Source organism: Zonotrichia leucophrys, chromosome 2 (assembly GCF_028769735.1).
Source record: "Zonotrichia leucophrys gambelii isolate GWCS_2022_RI chromosome 2, RI_Zleu_2.0, whole genome shotgun sequence".
NCBI classification, from domain to species: domain Eukaryota; kingdom Metazoa; phylum Chordata; class Aves; order Passeriformes; family Passerellidae; genus Zonotrichia; species Zonotrichia leucophrys.
The window spans coordinates 61010372-61029721 of record NC_088171.1 but is presented as its reverse complement, the minus strand read 5'-3'; the positions used below and the strand labels follow the sequence as shown (position 1 = coordinate 61029721).

General features: G+C 38.6%; 1 long non-coding RNA gene across 1 annotated transcript; it reads right to left on the bottom strand.

Moving 5' to 3' along the window:
* Positions 1–3542: 3542 nt before the first annotated feature.
* LOC135443174 (uncharacterized) lies at positions 3543–5576 on the bottom strand. The gene is made up of 4 exons (XR_010438858.1): positions 5384–5576; positions 4782–4814; positions 4177–4274; positions 3543–4077 (listed from the first exon to the last, which is right to left on the bottom strand). It is a non-coding gene; the product is annotated as an uncharacterized LOC135443174 (long non-coding RNA).
* Positions 5577–19350: the final 13774 nt, after the last annotated feature.

The following is a 19350-nucleotide window of genomic DNA, read 5'->3' as shown; positions in this document are numbered from 1 at the left end:
GACCAGAACAGGTGTATTAGAGTGAAAAAAAAAATCCACTATAAACGAAAACCAGCTTTCAAAATTATTTTCTCTGACTTGAACCAGCCCTTTCTATTACACTGTTACTGTATTCACCATTCAACAAACACTCTTGATTGAGTAGTAGTGTCTAGAGCAGAAATATGAACATAGAATTTAATACTGAGTAATGACCCATACTGCCTGAGTAGATCTCATGGTCACAGCACCAGTCAAAGGAGCCTTGGGACAACATTGCCCTTCACCAATCCTGGCAGAGACAGAGACAAGAAATGCTTAGGTTACACTATGTACTTCCCAGCACAAGTGTTAGAGACACAGCCTCAGATGAAAAGCTGACTTTGTTTTGTTTCACCCCAAGCCCCAGGGATGGTGCATTTATAATCACTTTCTTCTAAACTGTTCTTTTCTCAAAACCATCCTTTTAATTTTTAGTTACCTTGTTATCCTGTTTACCCACAATACCCACATAATTACCAACAGCCAAATCATCATCATGCTGTAACATGGACACTCAATAACAGTTGCATGCATGAATAACATGTAAATGAGGAAGAAATTCAAACTAAATGGGTAGGGGGAGGAGGGGGGAGGGAGCAGCTAGCAGCTCTGAGGTAAGAAACAAATTTAGTCATGTAAATCCCATATTCATTTATTAAGCTTCTCACTTGAGTCCTCTGGCAAAAGCATGTAGACATCATCACTCAAATGAAAATGCACAAATTATATGACTGTGAAATAATAAAAATAATAAAGCAAGAGGCATAAACTGCCATATTCAGGGGCTTTGGATTACATTTTATTGTAATTGTTACTAAGCATGACCCATTTGCAAAATGACTGAACAATTCTCATACTCAAACCTTCAGCAAACACACAGACCATAAGACAAGAGAGTAGCTTTTAAAAACCTTACTCGATACTTTCAGGCCAAAAATTTTGCAACTTCAAACTTTTTGTCTGGTCCTTGCAACCCAGCTGTCCAAACTGAGGGTCAGCCAAGAGATCCACACTCACCATCCTGAAACATTCCCATCAGCTTTGCCACTACAGAAATGAACAAGGGCCTGAAGCTGCACTGCTAAAAACTACAGTTTGAGAGGAAGTAGTGGTCCCAAGTACATTTCCAAGCCACTTGGTTCTCTCTTGGCATGTTGGGTAACCTTGAGGAAGACCTACTTGATTGACAAACACATCCAAGAAGATACAAGCAGAGAAATCACTTTGCCTTCTCACCCTTAATGAGTCTCGCTGTGAGGGCACTGAACTGTGGTGTTTGTGAGGGTCCCCAGGATGAGGTGAGAGATGAGAATTTGACTCCATGTTCTCAGAAGGCCGATTTAGTATTTTATGATATGATATTGTATTAAAAGAATGGTATACTAAACTATACCAAAGAAAGATAAAGGATACATCAGAAGGCTTAACAAGAATTAATAATAAAAACCTGTGACTGAGTCAGAGACTCCAACACAGCTGGCCATGATTGGCCATTAAGAAAAAACAATTCACATGGAACAAATCAAACATTCACCTGTTGGTAAACCATGTCCAAGTCACATTCCAAAGCAGCAAACACAGGAACAGAAATCAGATAATTATTGTTTTCATTCCTCTCTGAGGCTTCTCAGCTTCCCAGGAGAAAATCCTGGGCAAAGAGGATTTTTCGGAAAATATCATGGTGGCACTGAACCACTTAGTCCTGGTCTGGACTGAGGTTATCCTTGCATTCAGAGAGGCACAGCTCCATGCTTCAGGCATGCCTCTGTAATCAAAATGAATTAAGTCAACCTACAACCTACACAAGAGAGCAGTAGCTGAGTAGGGCCTGTTAAAAACACCATTTTGGGATTCAGACAGCTCAACCTAGAAATTATTCTCCAGAGGGAAAACAACAACAAAAAAAAAGACATAGAAAAGCACATGTATAACCAAACTACTCAAAATCCTCTACTTCTGCAGTAGACCAAGGCAACAGCAGATTCCTCTGTGCCAGTCCAGGCATACCTGCTATGTCCAGGAGATGGAAAGCAAGTGACTCCAGATTTACCAATTAATGAATTACTGCACTTTTGCTGTTTTCCTTTGTTTCTGCTAACAAAGTTGGAGCAAGTGTCCCAACTGCAGAGTCACATGTTAGATCACAGCAAAATCTGAAGCTCAAAAAAAGTGGGCCATACTAATTGAATCAAAAGAAACAACAACAGAGGAAAACAGAGTCCTGTGTGATAAATGTTGGTCCTTTGATCCTATAGCTTCTGTAGTGGATGAAAATTAGGATGGGCTGTTCAGCTAGATTTCAGCTAAACATATTAAAGGATCTGTTGAATCTTTCCATTGCTGTGTAAGAACAGCCTCACAAGCCTACAGGGTCTATCAAGTATAAGTGGAAAAGATTGGTTGTGCATTCATTTAACGCCTCTCTTGAGCTGCTGTGGGCTGGTGGTAACTGTGTAGGAAATCATAGAAGAGAGGGCAGAAAGACAGAAAAGGTATCAGACACTTAGGGCTATGGAGGAACAAGGAAGGAGGAATGACATAAAAACGCATCCCATAGAATGAAAAAAATATTGTTAATGTTGTATATGCATCGCCTCATGTATTTCAAAGCACATGAAAAGTTATACCAACACCAACAGGTTTGTGAAGAAAGCTGAAAGGGAGGCAAACATTACATTCATTTGGAAACAGTTATCAGGGAACAGAGCAAAAGCCCACACAGACACAGACCGGCCAAGGTACCCTGATTTTTGAAGTGAGAAAGGAGTAGTTTGGATTGTTCACAAGTCTTTCTTTTCTAAATTGAAAAACAGAGATAATGGCAGAAAGGCAGAACAATAGAGTAGCAGCTATTTTATTCTTGCTGTTTGACTTTACTGCATTAAATTCAGACTGGGCAAATAAAGTTCATCTAAAAACAATCAGCAACATTTCTTGACACTAAGCCCAGTTAGAACGGTCTCTCCCATAGCCCAGGGAGGAAAACAACCTGTTTATACTTGAAGTAGTCCAATAGCCAAGCCCTTTACTGTACTTGTAGCTCATCAACATCATACTACGTTTCTGATGTCCTTCACAATTAAACAACATAAACCCATCCCTTATTCTGGCATCTGCATGACAAACCAGAGGCTGCAGTGCCTTCTGACCCCCCTCCCTCTTCCATCTGAGGCAGATCCTGTGCAGTCATTCAATTCCAGCCTTATCTGTTCCCAATTACACATGGATTAAACTCAGTGTAGCAGGTTTATCACATGTGCAAATCCACTGCTGTTTAATCTTGCCATTGCTCTGTTTGGTTTTGATATATTCTGACTGGCTTGCCTCTCAGCAGCAGGCTGAAGAATATTAAATAGCTTGATGCACAGTAACACACATACTTTCATGTGTTATTTATTTGTGCTATGTGACTTCTATTAAATCAAGCATTTCCAAATCATGCAGCGTGGACAAAACCACAGCAAGAAGGTGCTTCAAGAAGGTGAGCAAAAGTGCTTCAGAAATATGAGGTGATTCAGGCGTGCAGTGTGGGGAGACATCAGCCCAAGGAGATGTCAGACCATAGGAAAACAAGCAAGAAAACCTTCAGACTGTCACCTTTCACAAGCTGTTTGCTCAAACACTACTACAGCTCTCAGCAATGCTACTTACAAACACCCAAGCACTGATGCAACATGCACCCAAGCACATGCAACAAAGCAGAACAAGGACAGGAGAGATCCAGAGATTCTTTGTAACATCTGTTATGCCATGGGGGTTGCAATCCCACATAATTAGCTACTGAGGGAAGAAGTCCTTGCTAACTTCCTCTGCCCACAGTCAGCTGACGAACTGAGTCTTCTTCATGCCCTGCACTCAGCAGGGGTGAAGGCCAAAATCTGTGCTCACATGCTGGACCGGACCTACCTCCCTTCTAGTTCCTGTAGCTTTGGTCAGGTCAATATCAAATTCAAATGTTCATCATTCTTCCCCTTTGCCAGAGAAGAGTCTCAAGTACCCTTTGGAAACTTCTGCTAAGGGCAGAAGGGGTTCTCTCCTTCAACCATCTCACCTCTACTGCAAAAGAAAAGTCATCACAGACTTCAACAAACACTATTTCCTTAGGCAAGGTTTTAAAATACATTATAAAATCTGATGTAAAATTTGATCTTTCACCTTCCTCATTTCCCTGCAAAGGAGTCTTTCTCCTGCTGATGTCAGGCTCTGATTCTCCAAACATATATTCTGCACATGCAGAGTGCTGCTGGCATTACCTAGAGGCATGCATTAGAATAAATACAAACAACAACAGGCAGAGGCCATTGGGATAATACTAGCAAGATAAAGTGTCTACTGAAAAATGTATCTTCTTTAAGATAAGCAGAACATGCTAGTGGTCTTTCCCCTATATTTGTTTCTTATAGTTCTTGTGCTAGAACAGTGTTTTAAATATTTTTTAATAGTCGGGGGTGGGGGAACAGCTGACATTTATGCTTTCAAGACCTATATAGATTCCTATTTCACTGTAAAACTTACCAAAAAGGCTTTGGCAGGCCTCCAGCAGCTGCCTAAGGTACTGCATGCACTCATTTCTTCACATTTAACAGAGGGACATGCAGAAGTAAACATATTTATTGTTGGGTTTAATTCTTTTGGGGCAGGGACTCAATTTTGCTCTGGACTGGTGCATAGCCAAGCAGAAGATGACTATAGGGAACACAGAGGATGGATTTTGATGTCAGTTAAGGATTAATAATGAGGTAATTGAGAACATAGCAAACCTGGATGTTTCCTGGGAGAATATGCTTCATTGACTGATGAAACCACAAGAACAACTTCAAAATAAAGTTGGTTCAGTTTTCTGAAACTGCCCATTCTTAGTTTGCTAAGGTTTCCCCCAAAACTATTAGCTTTCCTGTGAGCTAGCTGTCATTTGCAGATCTACCTATCTTCTCTGAGATGTCTCATGTCTATTAACACCCCACTGAGAATTTCTTTTCTTTCCTGAGTATCACAGCACACATACGTGTGTGTGTGTATATATGCTATATATATATATATATATATATATGTATATATAAAGACAAAACACATGTATAACCCTTCAGAATCCCAAATGGGTGAGAGAACTGGGAAGGACCACCCAGGCACAACATTCAACTATATAATAAAAACTTTTCTCAGGAAAAGCTACAAAACACACATTTTACACATGCCCTCATAGAAAGCAAGCTGGGCCCAGCTCAAGAGCCCAGCATCCCCATCACTCTCCCAGATCCAGGACTCTTGCCTAGGGCACCATGACCACACAGTCATGCAGACCCCTGAGCAAAAGCACTTTCCACCATCAGCTCCATATTCTCTCAGCACAGCCCACCCCCACCTAAAAATCAGCTTTGCCTGCATTTCCACTTGTCCTTTGCTCACTAGACCTCATTTAGAGAGTTGAGAAGTTAAGACAGTCTTTTATCTCTCTGGCTTCAGCTTCTGGTACTTTATCCAAATTCCCCTCCCTGTTCAAAGAAGTCAGCTGGTGAATCCCTCAGCTCCTTTCCCCAGCCTCAGCCAGGAGGCAAAACACCTCTGTCATTCCCTCAGCCCTCCCAGCAGGTTCCCCAGCTTCCTCTTCCTTCATTGCTTTCATATGCTGCCCTGCCCTCTTAATTTGGCTCAGCTGGGAAGAGTTGAACTTTCCTCACCTGGTGCTTCCAGAACCACATACACAACTCCACACACCAACACATTTTCTGCCAGGCTTGTGTGTTTGCTGTCCCAGAGTTTCACAGTCAGTGTCAGTACAGCAAGGGAGGGCCTAGAGTTCAGATGTCTGTGAACCAAATGAGGCGTACAAATGTTACAAACCCATCTGGAAAAAGCTTATGAGGAAAAAAAAGACAATGGCAGAGAATCCCATTATAGAAGCACAAAATTACTTCTGTTTGCTATATTTATTCCAGGATGTTTTTTACTTTTTTTTTAACATTTATTTATTCTATATTTTCTATATTACTATTTTCTCATTCATTGATTACCTACTTTTTCCATGTAAAACCTTTCATAAGTCAGTGGTCCATGTTCTCAACTGCAATTACTGCTCTGTAACTTTCTGGAACTGTAACTGTGTACATAAGCTGACTAACTGGTGATTCATCCCCCAAAGCTGCTTTTAAGGTCATAAACAAGTGTCCTCACTGGACTGCTCATAAACATAGTTCTTGTTGTAGCAAAGCCTAAACTCTCTCTTCTAACATGTGGGTTTATTAATAACAAGGGGGAAGCAGGAAAGCAAAAGACTAGCTCAAATCTTTCCAGGTTTTACTACTTATAAAATTTATTTCCTCAAGTTTGCTTGATCTAAGTAATTGTCCTTAGACAGTTTCTCCTACCACACTTATAATCATGTAGAGGCTGAGTCCCCTGTATTACTGTATCTATAGAACCTCGACAGATATCAGAATAACTGATATCTGTCTGCCGGATGGAAAGATCTGTTATTGTCTTTGAAACAGAGTTTCTGTTTCTCCCAGAAACATTGTTTTATGAATTACTGAAGACAACTTGTTTATCTGAGAATTATCTGTGGAAGTGAATGAGTCCTTAATTAAGATGCTGGAAGGAAGAGAAAATGCTTCTCTGACCCACACTGGCCTTCTCTTTCCAAGGAAGATGTGAGTGAGACTATTCCAATAAAACCACTAGGACCAGGTGGCCTAGGTGGGCTGCTGCAGCCACACTGGTTTTGCTTTGCTTTGGCATTCCCTAATAATACTTGGCCAAAAACTGCTGCCTTCTGCACAGAAGAATCACCATGCCAGTCATTGGGTACAATAATTGTTAACCTACAGCAGAATTTGAGTCTGGGCTACGATATTCATCATTAGCAGGTTTGTCCTATATTCCCTGGGCCAATTTGCCTCTGTGTGTATAATAATTTTTTAAAAGCCCCCACACAATGCAGTTTTGGCTGCTGGAAAGAATTCCATAATTTGGTGGGTTTTTTTCCTGAACTTTATTTTACTCAGTCTTGCATTTCTTATTAAATATATCAAAAGTTCCAGATTTCGTTTGAACAATAAAAGAGCTTTGCAAACTAAGCTTCATTTCAGCATTGATCAGGCCAAGGACATAACCTGGCAGAGCTATGAAATCTTGGCCTTAGAGGAATTCAATGGGAGCTTTGAAGTGGATTTTTTCTGTAGTATTTCATTTCACCTTGAATTCCCCTATTATCCTTTCAGAAGTTTGTTACTGAAGAATTCATTGCATTTCCTTACCCTGTAGGTCTATATTGAGAGGTCTTAGTATGGCATCCACACAAACAGCCAAAGATGGGTCTGTTACAGAAAAAGGAGAGAGAAAAAAACAACTGAATTCTTTCACTTTTAAGAAGGGAGGAAGAGTAATGAAAAAAAGCCCACTCAAATCCATGGTACACTAAAAGATGCCTGGAGATTTTAATTACTTTTGCAAAGAACTGCATTGAAAACATGATACGTTGAAATAGCATTAACCATTTTTAATTAAAAGGGGCTGATTTTCCTTATTATAGTCTACCAATTTTAAATATTGAATAGTACTAAAATACCCAAACACACTAACTGAATATTTTCTGTGATATGGAAGATCAGATAATACTTTATGGTGTTTCAGTACAGTGGGGTGTTGAAATATTACTGTGGCCTTTCTCTCAGCATGATTTCATTTGGCTTTGTTTGAAATTGATTTTGAATTGAAACAAGAACCTGAAGGTCTGATGTAACTTAAGCTGACCTTTGTTCCATCACGCTGTTTTCATCATGTAATTCTGAAACAATTTTTCCCTACTCTTTAATAGTACATTTGCATATATCTTCACTTCTCCATAGTACTTTCTTTTGAAGTATGTATTGCAGGCTAACAGCACTCATAGCATAAATTTCAAGGTGAATTCTCTAGAATTCTGTTATAAAGAACAGAATTCTGTTATAAAGAAAAAGAAGGCATATGAACTTTTCCTTGTCTTCCCATTAAAAATTCTTGTAATATTTGAATAATTGCCCTCTTTGAACCATGGCTTTCATATTTAAGAAATTTCAGCTTAGTTTGCACTAAGACCAGTGCCCACTGCTCTGTGCTGGGCCCTTGCCTTTGCACTGTGGTGTATTCTTACAACCCTCACAAAGGGAGGAGAGTTTCTCCTAAACACAAGGATCTACCTTCATGCCAGTGTTAACTGGGTAGCCTCTGTAGGCACTACAGAGAAATAGTCTTCTCTGAATAGTACTTCAGAGTAGAATCTTAACCTGAGGGAACAAAGCTGTCTTTAAAAGAACCTTTCCTGCTCAGTATCTATTAGAACATAAACACAAAAACAACCTCACAACTAAGGCTTATAAATTGCATGACTGTCCTCTCCACTTCCTGGAAAGTGTATGAATATATAAAAATACTGCATGGTTTGCAACAGAAATTTGAGTTAATTTTAAACAAGATATTGTTGGGAAAGCTGTATGAAAGCCAGATGAGACTTTAATGATAACTCAGATAGGTCAGCATCTATGAGGAAAAGGAAACAGGTACTAAATTAAAATAATTTATAGCCAAAAAAAGTATACTGTTTAAACTACAACACTTGAAACTTTAGGGGCATTTTAATGTTTTTCATCTACACCTAGAGCTGAGGGAATAATATCTTGACAGAAATCAGCCAACTGCTGAGACACCAAAGTAGGAGACACCAAAGTTCCATGGCCTAGAGAGATCTTGAAGAGAATGGTTATCACTGAACCAGTGGGAAGGTGGCACCTCTGAACTCCCTTCAGGAGTTGAAGGGCCTCATTCAAATCCAGTACTTGGCTATGTGGCATCTAATTTTAGCATGTCCTTTAGCAACTTCCTTCAATTTCACATTAAAGATGGAGAGCAGAATCATCCACCACATGAAATATCATAAAATAATTTCCCATATTCTTCAAATTCCCCTTTACTCTTAGCTTTTTGGTTTTTTGGGTTTTTTTTGCTTAGGTTTTGTATTTTTAGTTTTTGGGGTTGTTGTTGTTGTTGTTGGTTGGTTGATTGATTGATTGTTTGGGTTTTTTTTGTTCTTGTACTAATGCCACTTCTGGAGCAGCTGGTGAAAAATGTCCCAGTCCCCAAGCAGACTTGGGTGACATAGCATTTGGACCACACATAGTTTTTACACCCATCACAGCCTCCTGCCTTAAGTCTGGTCTTTGCCTTCTAAAGTGATTTCATTGCATCGTTGTTAATTGCCAGCGTGCTAAGCTGTGTCCGGGATCCTGATGACCCTCTGATTCATGGCCTAATTTATCTCCTTCTATCAGGGAATATTTCCAATGAAGAGGAAGGACTGAGTCAGGCACTGATTTCTCTGCCCCCCATTTCAAAGAAGAAATCTCTAGTATTTACACAGAACAAGTGCTTAGAGATTTATAAGAAAAGAGGGTATTTTTCTTAAATGTACAGTGTTAGGGGACTAAAATCACAAATCAAACAATCTGTTTTGAACAACTTATTTTTTATTAATCTGAACAAAAGAAGTCAAAGAAAAGGGTTTATCAAACTACATACAGCTCCTACATAAGTGAATTCACATCAGGTCTATTACTCAGAGCAAAAACTCTTCCTGGTCTAATATTACAGAGATGATTAATTGAATAATGCATTCAGTCACAGCATCAAAATGTGTCAATATAGTAAATGGACAGTATTCAATCAGTTCCAGTAAACACCAGTTAAAATACTCTGGGAAATGAAGAACTCTTTGCCAGAATTCTGTTTAACAGAAAATTATTCACAGACAATTTGACTGGCCCCATACAGATGAATTATTTCATGCTCAACTAGGAATTAGAGGGGAAAAAAATACCGGACACTTTAAGATTCTCTATTTCTTGCTAATCTAAGTCAGAAATTATATTCTAAATCACAAAAATAATTGGAACATGCTATCAGAAGTCAAAAATATTGGAAGGTATTTATACTAAAAAATATATATGTGATTGAAAATTGCATACCATTTTGCATATACTCACATTCTTTTCATCCTAACTATTTGCACACAAATGAGGAATCCTTAAGTGCATTTTAAATTCTACACTACCTTGAAAAATAGAGAATTTTAAAGATATATTTATTATTCTGTAGGAAAGGTAACAGTAATATGAACCAAATAATTACTTTGTTTTAATAGTGGTAAGATTTATTTGTAACAAAATCCTCTTATAAATATAAAGAAGAAGCACTGAACATTATGGAGCTTGACAAGAAAAATAACAGAAAATGTCATCAAGAAAATGTGCATTCATAGGTGAAAGACTTTCAGTAGATTACTTTTCAATATATCTCTACTACCAATGTGAGAGTAACATGTCAAGCCATATCCAGCATTTGTCATGTTTATCAGGCAGAAATAAAATGTAGATTGACAAAAAAAAGTCAGAAGTGTCTGAACTTCTTGCACTTTGGAGGATTTTCTTGTGAAACAGTTTTTTTTTTTAAAGCTGCTGAACCAATGTTTTAATTTAGTAAAGATAAATATAATTTCCTGTGTGTGACCTTGAATTTTAAGTCTTAGCCCAGAGGGAATATTTACAACTTGTAAACAGACTCTGATAATGGAAATTCTAACAAATCTCATCATTATAATGCTACTTACATTTATCCTCCATTTTTTTCCTTCTCTTCCCCCTCTCTAAAACATAAATATCCATAGCTGACTAAAATCCTTGTCTTAGGTGTCTATCGGAAAGTGTCAGACCTTTATAGTATAAAATCCACAGGATCACTTCTCATTTACTTTGACTTGGCTCTACCTTACTGTGTATAAAGCCAGTTTGTATTCAGGCCTGTATTTCATTTTGGAGCCTTTCACAAAGTAACTTATATTGGCAAAATTTAAGCACATGATAACCTTTGTTTTCACACAGACTGTAGCAATCAAAAAGTGCTTTTTTTGTGTGTTCAGACTGGCTTTCCTCTCTCCTACTGCCACTGTAAAGCAGGAGGTGTCTCTCCCACTGTCTTTCAGAGTCCATCCATCCCCCACCTGGTGCAACACTGACAATACAGGCAATATAAGCACTTTTTGGGGACAAAAAGTGGAGTGTCTGGTTCTTATGAACACATATTATGTATGCCCACAAGCAATGCTGCTCTCAGGTTACACAGAGTCCCTTTATTGTTTTGTGGGGAGAGCGAGATGGTGAAGGAGCTACACAACTACTGCTGATGACAAACCTCAGTGGTCACGTTTTCATACTGCAGCAGGGTTTTGCTCAGCTCAACAGGGACCATGGAAACGTCCTCACCAGCAATGATTTCCAAGAGTGGACTTGCATATGCCCTAAAACTTCCATGTGCTATCCAGGTGCTCTCTCTCTGTATCATGAGTGCTCTGTCTCTAGCCTGGCAGTCAATGTCTTTTGCTCCAGCCCTTCTTATCATCACATGGCACACATCAAGTATAAATCCTGATCAGGTCATGCAGACCAGACATGCTTTGACAAACTACCAGCTACCATCAGCTCCTCTGTAACCTGGAGAGGCGGGTCAGAAAAAGACAGGACACACACCCAAAGTCCATGTGGCAACAGAGAGCTTTATTCTTTGAACCCAGCCTTATATAGGGGCTTTGAAACATCCCAGTCTAAAATGCTCATTGGTCTACTCTTAACACCTCCCATTTCTTTGTCTAGGGAGATGTCTGCAGCTTAGGATGGAATGTGATTTTTTGAGGTTCCTGTGTGCCAACCCAGGAGGTGGTTCACAGAACCAGGCTGAGTTTCTTATTTATAATTAATAAATAAGAATTTATTTATTAATTATATTAATTGCTCAGTCACAGACTGGCTGTGACACTGCTCCATGGGCCTTATTCCAGTAGTAAACTTGGTTTTGTGCAGTGGTCTCACAAGACCTTTTCTGCTCCTTACACTGCCCCACCAGTGAGTAGGCAGGGAGTGCACAAGAAATTGGGAGAGGACACAGCCAGGACAACTGGCCCCAGCTGACCAAAGAGGGTCACTTCAATATTCAATTGCCAGATTTGTTTACTGCAGTATATACAGGTGACTGAGGAAGCAGCCTTGTGGTGCTTAGTTGCCAGGTGTGTTTTGGAGATTGGGCTTTATAAAGCCAGACCTACAAACTGTCCCTTGATGATCACTCTAATTCTTGTGCTGAGAACATCATTAGCCTGTGCTTGTTCTTACTTATTGTACAGTTCATTTTCATCATGGCTGCAACTCGTCTTCAGAGAAAAGGAGGTCCAGATCTTAAGTTCTTCTCAACCACCTCTTTTGGTGGGCAGAAAAATGTTTTACCATACCAGTACACTTCACACATTGTAGTGTTTTTTGGGTTTTAGGATTTACAGTTATTCATGTCTACTACTGTTATTTTGGTATTTGGGAAAAGAAAGAAGAAAATAAAATCTTCTCTAGAATCTGTCTCCTGCGAATATATTCATTAAATTGGAAGTCTGTGAGAGGCCTTGATGTCAGCTCTCTTGTTGACTTGGAACTGTACCACTACAGGTTGTAATAAGTGTCTTTGTGAAAGTCCTTTTCTATGTGGCATCACAAGCTTTTCCTCACACTCTGGAAAAGAAGTTCAGATGTTAATTTGGGGAAAGCAGTCAGCAATGTGATGACTGAAATTCCTGCCTTATTGCATCAGATAGATCTAAGGAGAGGGCAAACCTTCCAGCAAGTGAAACACCATGTTGTATGCCTTTCAAAATCCAGAGGAAAGATTTGTCCCTTATTCATGAAGAAAATACTAAATGCTCTCAAAAAAAGCCAAAACCTCCAGCACCACAAGCATTTTATCTTTTAATCTGTACCTCTTCTCACATATGTTATCTTATAATAACATGCTACAGAATTACACTACGGTGCATCCATTTTTTCTTGTTTGTTTGTTTATTTTGCTTCCTAAAGCTGCAATTCTGCTAGGAACATTCTGGCCTAAACTGCTTTTTAAGCTCCAGAATCATATTGAAAAAGTAAAATTCAGTGCAGCTATTTGTGCAGATATGTTCAGTAACTGTGATGGAAAAAGAAAATTACTCCAAAGCAGAAACCGGCTGTATCCAAGTATGTATAGCAACATGTATAATTTTCCATAGCCTTGGGCAAGAAATCTATCCATAGAAAAATTTCTAAGGTGTCAGAGTAACCAGAAATGCATTAACAAGTAGATAATTAGGGACTGATTATGAAGACTTACCAGATGGGTATAAAATTGAAGTTTGGGGTTTTTTTTTAGTTTTGAGTTATTATATATTACCCAAGTAACCTGTATTTAGCTGCAGTCCACAATTTTATTCTTCCCGTTCCCCATTATAGCCTAGAAGTTATTTAAGAGTTGTTACTGGAATTTCACTCACACATTTTTCCTAATTTGATTCAAAATGCTTCATCTGGTACCCAGTTCATGCCTTTTTTCACTAGGCTGTCAAAAGGTTAAAAATAATCAGTAAATAAGCAGAAGTATTTTTCATTTTGAAGAAGTTGTAGAAGGAATTGCCTTTTCAATAATATTTCCATTACAAGCAGCTAGTTTTCTTGCAAAAAGTACTTTTCTTCAGAAAAAGGGTATCCTATATGTTGTCTAACATTCATAAAAATGACCTTAGTGAGGTACTGTGTTTAGGAGTCTAGGTATATAAAGTTCACTGTCCAAGCTTCCTAGCTAATTTGATCTCATTTACACACAGTGAAAACTTCTCTCTTGGCTGTATACAGCAAACAGTGCCAACACCAAAATATTTGCACTACCTGTGATATCTAAGAAGTTTAAAACTAAATTGATTAGACTAGCAAGAGAGAAGGAAAAGCCAAAGTTGCTATCAACAGGTAGACTGAAAATGTCTTAAGTTTCATCACAAGATGGCAGGTTCATCGTTAATTAACCATAAGTCACACAGGAATAAGTTTTCCATTAACAAAGCACATGACTGTGTAAGTAAAATACAAGCAGTGCAAATTTTCCAAAATGTCCTTTTGTCCACAAACCACTACTGGCAGGGCAGCTCCTGAAAACTGTACTGTCAGTTCATTGCTGCCTCACTGAGATTGCAAGTGTGTCAATAAATGCTTCAAAAAGAAAAGCTTCACCACCAAAAAATGAGTTCATTTAACATAATTTTCTAAACAGCTGTCAAATGGTAACAGCTTTTGTTTATTACTACTAGAGTCAAATCATTGCTCTGGATTCAAAATCTCCAGGTTTGAATTATCAATTCCCCAGCCTCTTCAATCTCTCCAATTGTCCATTCACATGTCAGCTCTAAGGGCTCTTGCTTTATGAGAGAGCTCTGGCAAATACATGCATTATGCAAAAAATATTTACCACTCAAAGAAATCTATGCATGAGTACACCCTAAACTCACAGCAGTGCTCTGAATATCATCTGGGTGATGCCATTAGATTTTAAATCTCAGGAATGCAGAGACCCCTAATAGCTCTCCTAAGTCCATCCTCACCCTGCATTCCCAAAACAAAGAGGACTTGATGCATGAACAAAGAGAAAGAGAAAGAGAGAGAAATTTTTGTGTGCTCTCACTAAATAAGTTGTCTGACAGGGAACAAGGAGAGTTGTACTGCGCATATGTACTATTGTGGGAAAACCTATTTGGGTCTATTACAATAAAGAAACAGATGAAGAAAAGTCCATCTGTGCACAAATATGACCCCTGTGATGCTGCCAACATCGCAGTGATCTGCCAAATGATACCATCTGCACAAATGGAAATTCTTCCATGGGCAGATTGAGCTCACGTGCAGATTTAGTGAAACTCTTAAGGGAGCACTGTATTCAAAGGGGCTGTCCACTTTGGAGGTGAAGGAGGCTTGCTGTCTGCTAATGCTCGTCAGCTGCATGGCACACTGGGGGTCTGAAGGATGTTGTCCTTCCCAGAAGTGAGGAGAAGGGGGTAAAGAGAGTAGGGCAATGAACTTCTCCATCTCCTGGAATCCTTGAGCAGGACAAGTGCATCTTGTTTTCCAGTCAGAAAGATCTAGCCCCTTCCCTTGCACTCTTCAAGGATAATTCCTCCGTGTCACCTCAGTGACAGCAACTGAAAGACCCTTGTTCAGGGCTGCATTATCATTTCATTACAAGAACCTTCATTACAAGGACCTTATGGCACAATGGTTTGGGATTCCTGATTTTGAGTGGAACACCGCATCTAACAGAGCTCCTAACCTGCAGAGAAGAAATTTAACCCTCTGGCACAGGACCTCAAGTGATTTCCAATTGTGACTCCATTTCTGTGTGAAACCTGTTATCCCAAAGAGTAGCATAGTTGGTTGAATCCATGTGGGCCTTAAACACTTCCCTGAGAACACATCCTAGAAAGAGGACATCTGTAACCTGGAGCACAAGGAAATGGCCCTAATTTCACTGACACTTTCACAGTTCACCTTATCTAAGGGACAATGCAAAAAAAAGCCACCAGAATCACCTGGCAGGGAGAGAAGCTGTCTGCTGTGGAAGTAAATTGGGTCCCATGCCTTGAGAAAATGTGTTGCTGAAGTTATGCAAATATTCATGCACAGGTACAATAATCTTTGAAAGGGGCTGTATAGGAAATTAAGATGGTGAGGCAAGGATCTGCCCATAGACAAAGTTGAAAAAGAGTCTGATCTAAAACAGAAAGTCAAAATTAGTTTGGAAGTTTTACCTCTTGCTGAGTCCTCTTGACAATTTCTCTGGGTTTACAATCACATTTTAAAATCCTCATGTGTTGCTTTCTGAAAGACCAGTACATAAATGAGTAGATCAAGAAACTGACTTTGTCCTGAAAACTAAATCTGACTATGCACAAAGCACTGCCAAGAGACAATTGTCAAATTAGAAAGGACAAAAATATACATTTTCTTTAATCCTCTTTTTGGAAGACATTGTGAGTACTACTTATAACAACAAACAATAATAAAATCAGACATATGTTAATGATATCCCTGGAAAAATACACAGAACAAGAACCTTCACTCATAATAGGCCTGATGCCACTTTCAGTCAGTACTATTTCTGCTGATAAAAGCCTGGATATTTTAGCAAAAATGGTGTTATCTTTACATATCTTTCTTTGCATATCTTTCTGGATGTCCTTCTAACACAGGGAGATATCTTCATTTTTCTTATCCAGAAGCAAAAAAATTATAACCAGTATTTGCCGGTCCCGGTCTGAGATACAGGCCTTGTATCCACAGGTATTTATTAAATATAGCCCAGTTCCAAAAGTGGCCTTAGTCTGCAATGATGAGCACTGAAATAATGAGCTGGAGGAGTTAAATTTCTGGAAGAGGAATTGTATTGCTGTGGCAGGTACTTGGGGATCTCCCCGGGCATCCCAGAGGTGGGTGTCCCATGCAGCAGGACCGCTGTGGGCAGGCACGTGTGTGAAGCACCGTGCTTTGCCAGGTGCCCCTGCCCCATGCAGTGCAAACTAAAGATATTTTGCTCTCTCCAAAGCCTTCCTTCCCCAGAAAAAATGAACAACTTGCCTTTTCCTCCCCTTGGAGAGCAGAGTTACTGTAGGACATGGCCTCACCCTTTTACATAAATAAATCACCTTTCAAAAATGCAGAAGAGCCACTTTAACTGTATTCCTCAGCCTGAAGGGATTCACAGCTACACCTCTCCCAAGAGCATGTTAAAGCTACCAACTGTTCAGGAAAGAAGGTATTCTTCTGTCCTGTGGCAAAAAAGAACATAGTAAAAGTGCCTTGAGAAGTAGGTACCAGTTAAGGAGGTTAACCATCAATGATTTTTCACATGAAACTGAGGCAGTGTGTGGAGCACAGAACTTCTCCAGCTCCTGCAAGAACGCTGATTACAAATTTATAACCTAAATCGTTTGCAATTAAAAAAAAAAAAAAAAGGCAAAGTTATTCAGTTTAATGAGAGACGCTACCCCCCAAAATGATCATGCTGAATTTAGTCTGTTGTTTTTTGTTTTTTTTTCAGGGAAAGTATTAAGATATTCAAACATGTTTAAAAAAAATAAGAAAAGAAACAAAGGAAAAAAGATCCTATATACTTGTGAGAGACGACTGATTGATCCATGCTGTCAGTGGACCAGTTTCCAAGCTGATGGTGACAGCTCTTCCAATACCGCTTTAGAACTAGGTTTTGAGGGTGCAGGGAAATATGTATAAATATAGGTACAACAGAATGCCTTCTGTTCAAAATTATTTTTCTTCTTCCAAGAAATGTTTTAAATGTTGACAACCAAGCTGTATCAGAAAACTAATCAGCACATCGACACCTCAGAGTCAAAATGAAATGCAGACTCCACTTAGCTTGAATGGCAGTTGCATAGTGACACTTGTCTTCTGTGAAAATTATTATGGAACAGAACCAAGACCTGAAACATTTGGGTTCTTTGTTTTGCCAGTCTTCTTGTGAGATACTAACCAAGATACAAGACTTATTTTTGTGTCTGTGTTTTGTGGGGGGGTTTTGGGTTTGGTTTTTTTGGGGGTTTTTTTGTTTGTTTTTTTGTTTTTGTTTTTTTGTGGTTGTTGTTGTTGGGGATTTTTTGTTGGGTTTTTTTTGGATGAATAGCATCAGCCTGCTGTGTACATTTTGCAATCATACTAATCACTCAGGGACACATCTGCGTTAGGCACTAAAGAAAACAGCAATATACCTAGAGGGAAGGTCCAGTGTTTTTTTCTTCAGGAGCAAGAAGTTGTCTGAATAAAAAAATCTTCTTCAGTAGATATCAGTTCACATAATTTCAACATGAATATTTTTTGCTTCCAGTTTGCTGCATAATTTTATTGTAACAGAATTCAGACAAATATGGGCAACCTTGGATCAGTTTCCTAAATTTTTCTTTTGAACAATTTAACTTTTTTAAAAATGAAAATGTATATAAAGTAATGTAATAATATATTACTGTAAGAATAGACATATGTAAACCACTTAGTAAATTATGATTTTTTTTTTTTCTTGTCAGCATAAGATATCTTGTTTCATCCATCTTCATTCTGCATTAAACACTTAGGAAAGCAAAAATATGGACACGTTCTTACAAAAATCTGATTAGAACAGAGCAATGTATATCAAAGAGAAAATAATAAAAATGAGCCTAATGTTAATGAAGTTTAATTTTTACCTAATTTTAGAATTCCTGCTGATAATAAAGCTCTTGATGCAATTCTTTTTCAAGAAAAAACAAATAGATAAAAGTAGGAGTAATCGTTTGCTTTATGCAAGATGATAATTTAGCTAGGTATTTTCTACTTTTGTTCCAGCTGAGAAGTCTTTCAATTAAGGCTGCATAGGTTGTGTTTTCAGCAAGATACTGCCTTTCTCTGAGTATTTTGCACATTTGGGAATATCCTAAGGACAACTCATGTTCCTCTCTTGTCAAGATATTCTATAAACTGTCAGGTGACTACTTATTCCACCCAGCTGAAGGTCTGTCTTGAAGGATATTTGATTATGTTAATCTGATCAAGACCGAGATCTTGCATTACCACAAGGATGGTAATTTCTATTGCCAAGTTAAATGTTCAGAGGTGTATGCATTTAACAGGGTTCTCTCTCCTATTTCAGACCCATTGTAGATTAAGTTTCTTCCCTGGTAAGACATCGATCTTGTTGCAAGTTCAAGACTGCACCAATCTCATCTGACAGCACTATCTTTTATGCCATATTACAAGATTAATTTACTCTGCTTCATAAACAATAAACTTGCTTCTAAAACTTAGCTATTTCTCTAATTTAAAAATCTTTATGAGTAAAAGCTCTTAAAACTGTGTGGCCCAAAACGTGAAGAAGAAATGGCCATGAGCTGACTTCACACCTCAAACAGTTATTCTCCTTAGATTTTGAGCAACCATATCCTATATAGTTTAAATAATTTAGTACTTTTGGTTTTTTTTAATAGAAAAGGAAAAGGAAAAGCTTGTCCAGGTATTATCAAAAGCTCTCCACCAAGGTACCAAGCATACAAAATTTAAAAGATTAATCGACCTCCAGGAAAGAGATGGATGACCATCGATTACCATGCACTCGTGTCCAAGATAATAGATGAGTGCTGCTGGACCATTGATCTTTGTGAATGAGTCTGCCTTTGGTCAACTTATCACTCGTCTTTGGGAGTCCTTCCATTAGCAGCCAACATTAAGCAAAGAAAAACAAACAAAAACTAGCACATTCCTCTGTGTTCTAAGCCACTGCTTTGAGCACAGTCTCATCAATACAACCATAGCTCATAATAGTGCTGTTCTGCAAAAAGAGAAGAGATCGTTTCATTTTTTCACATTTCTTTAAAAAGATCCACAAGATTTTTTGTGTTTTTTCTGCCCGGACCTACTTCCAATCTCT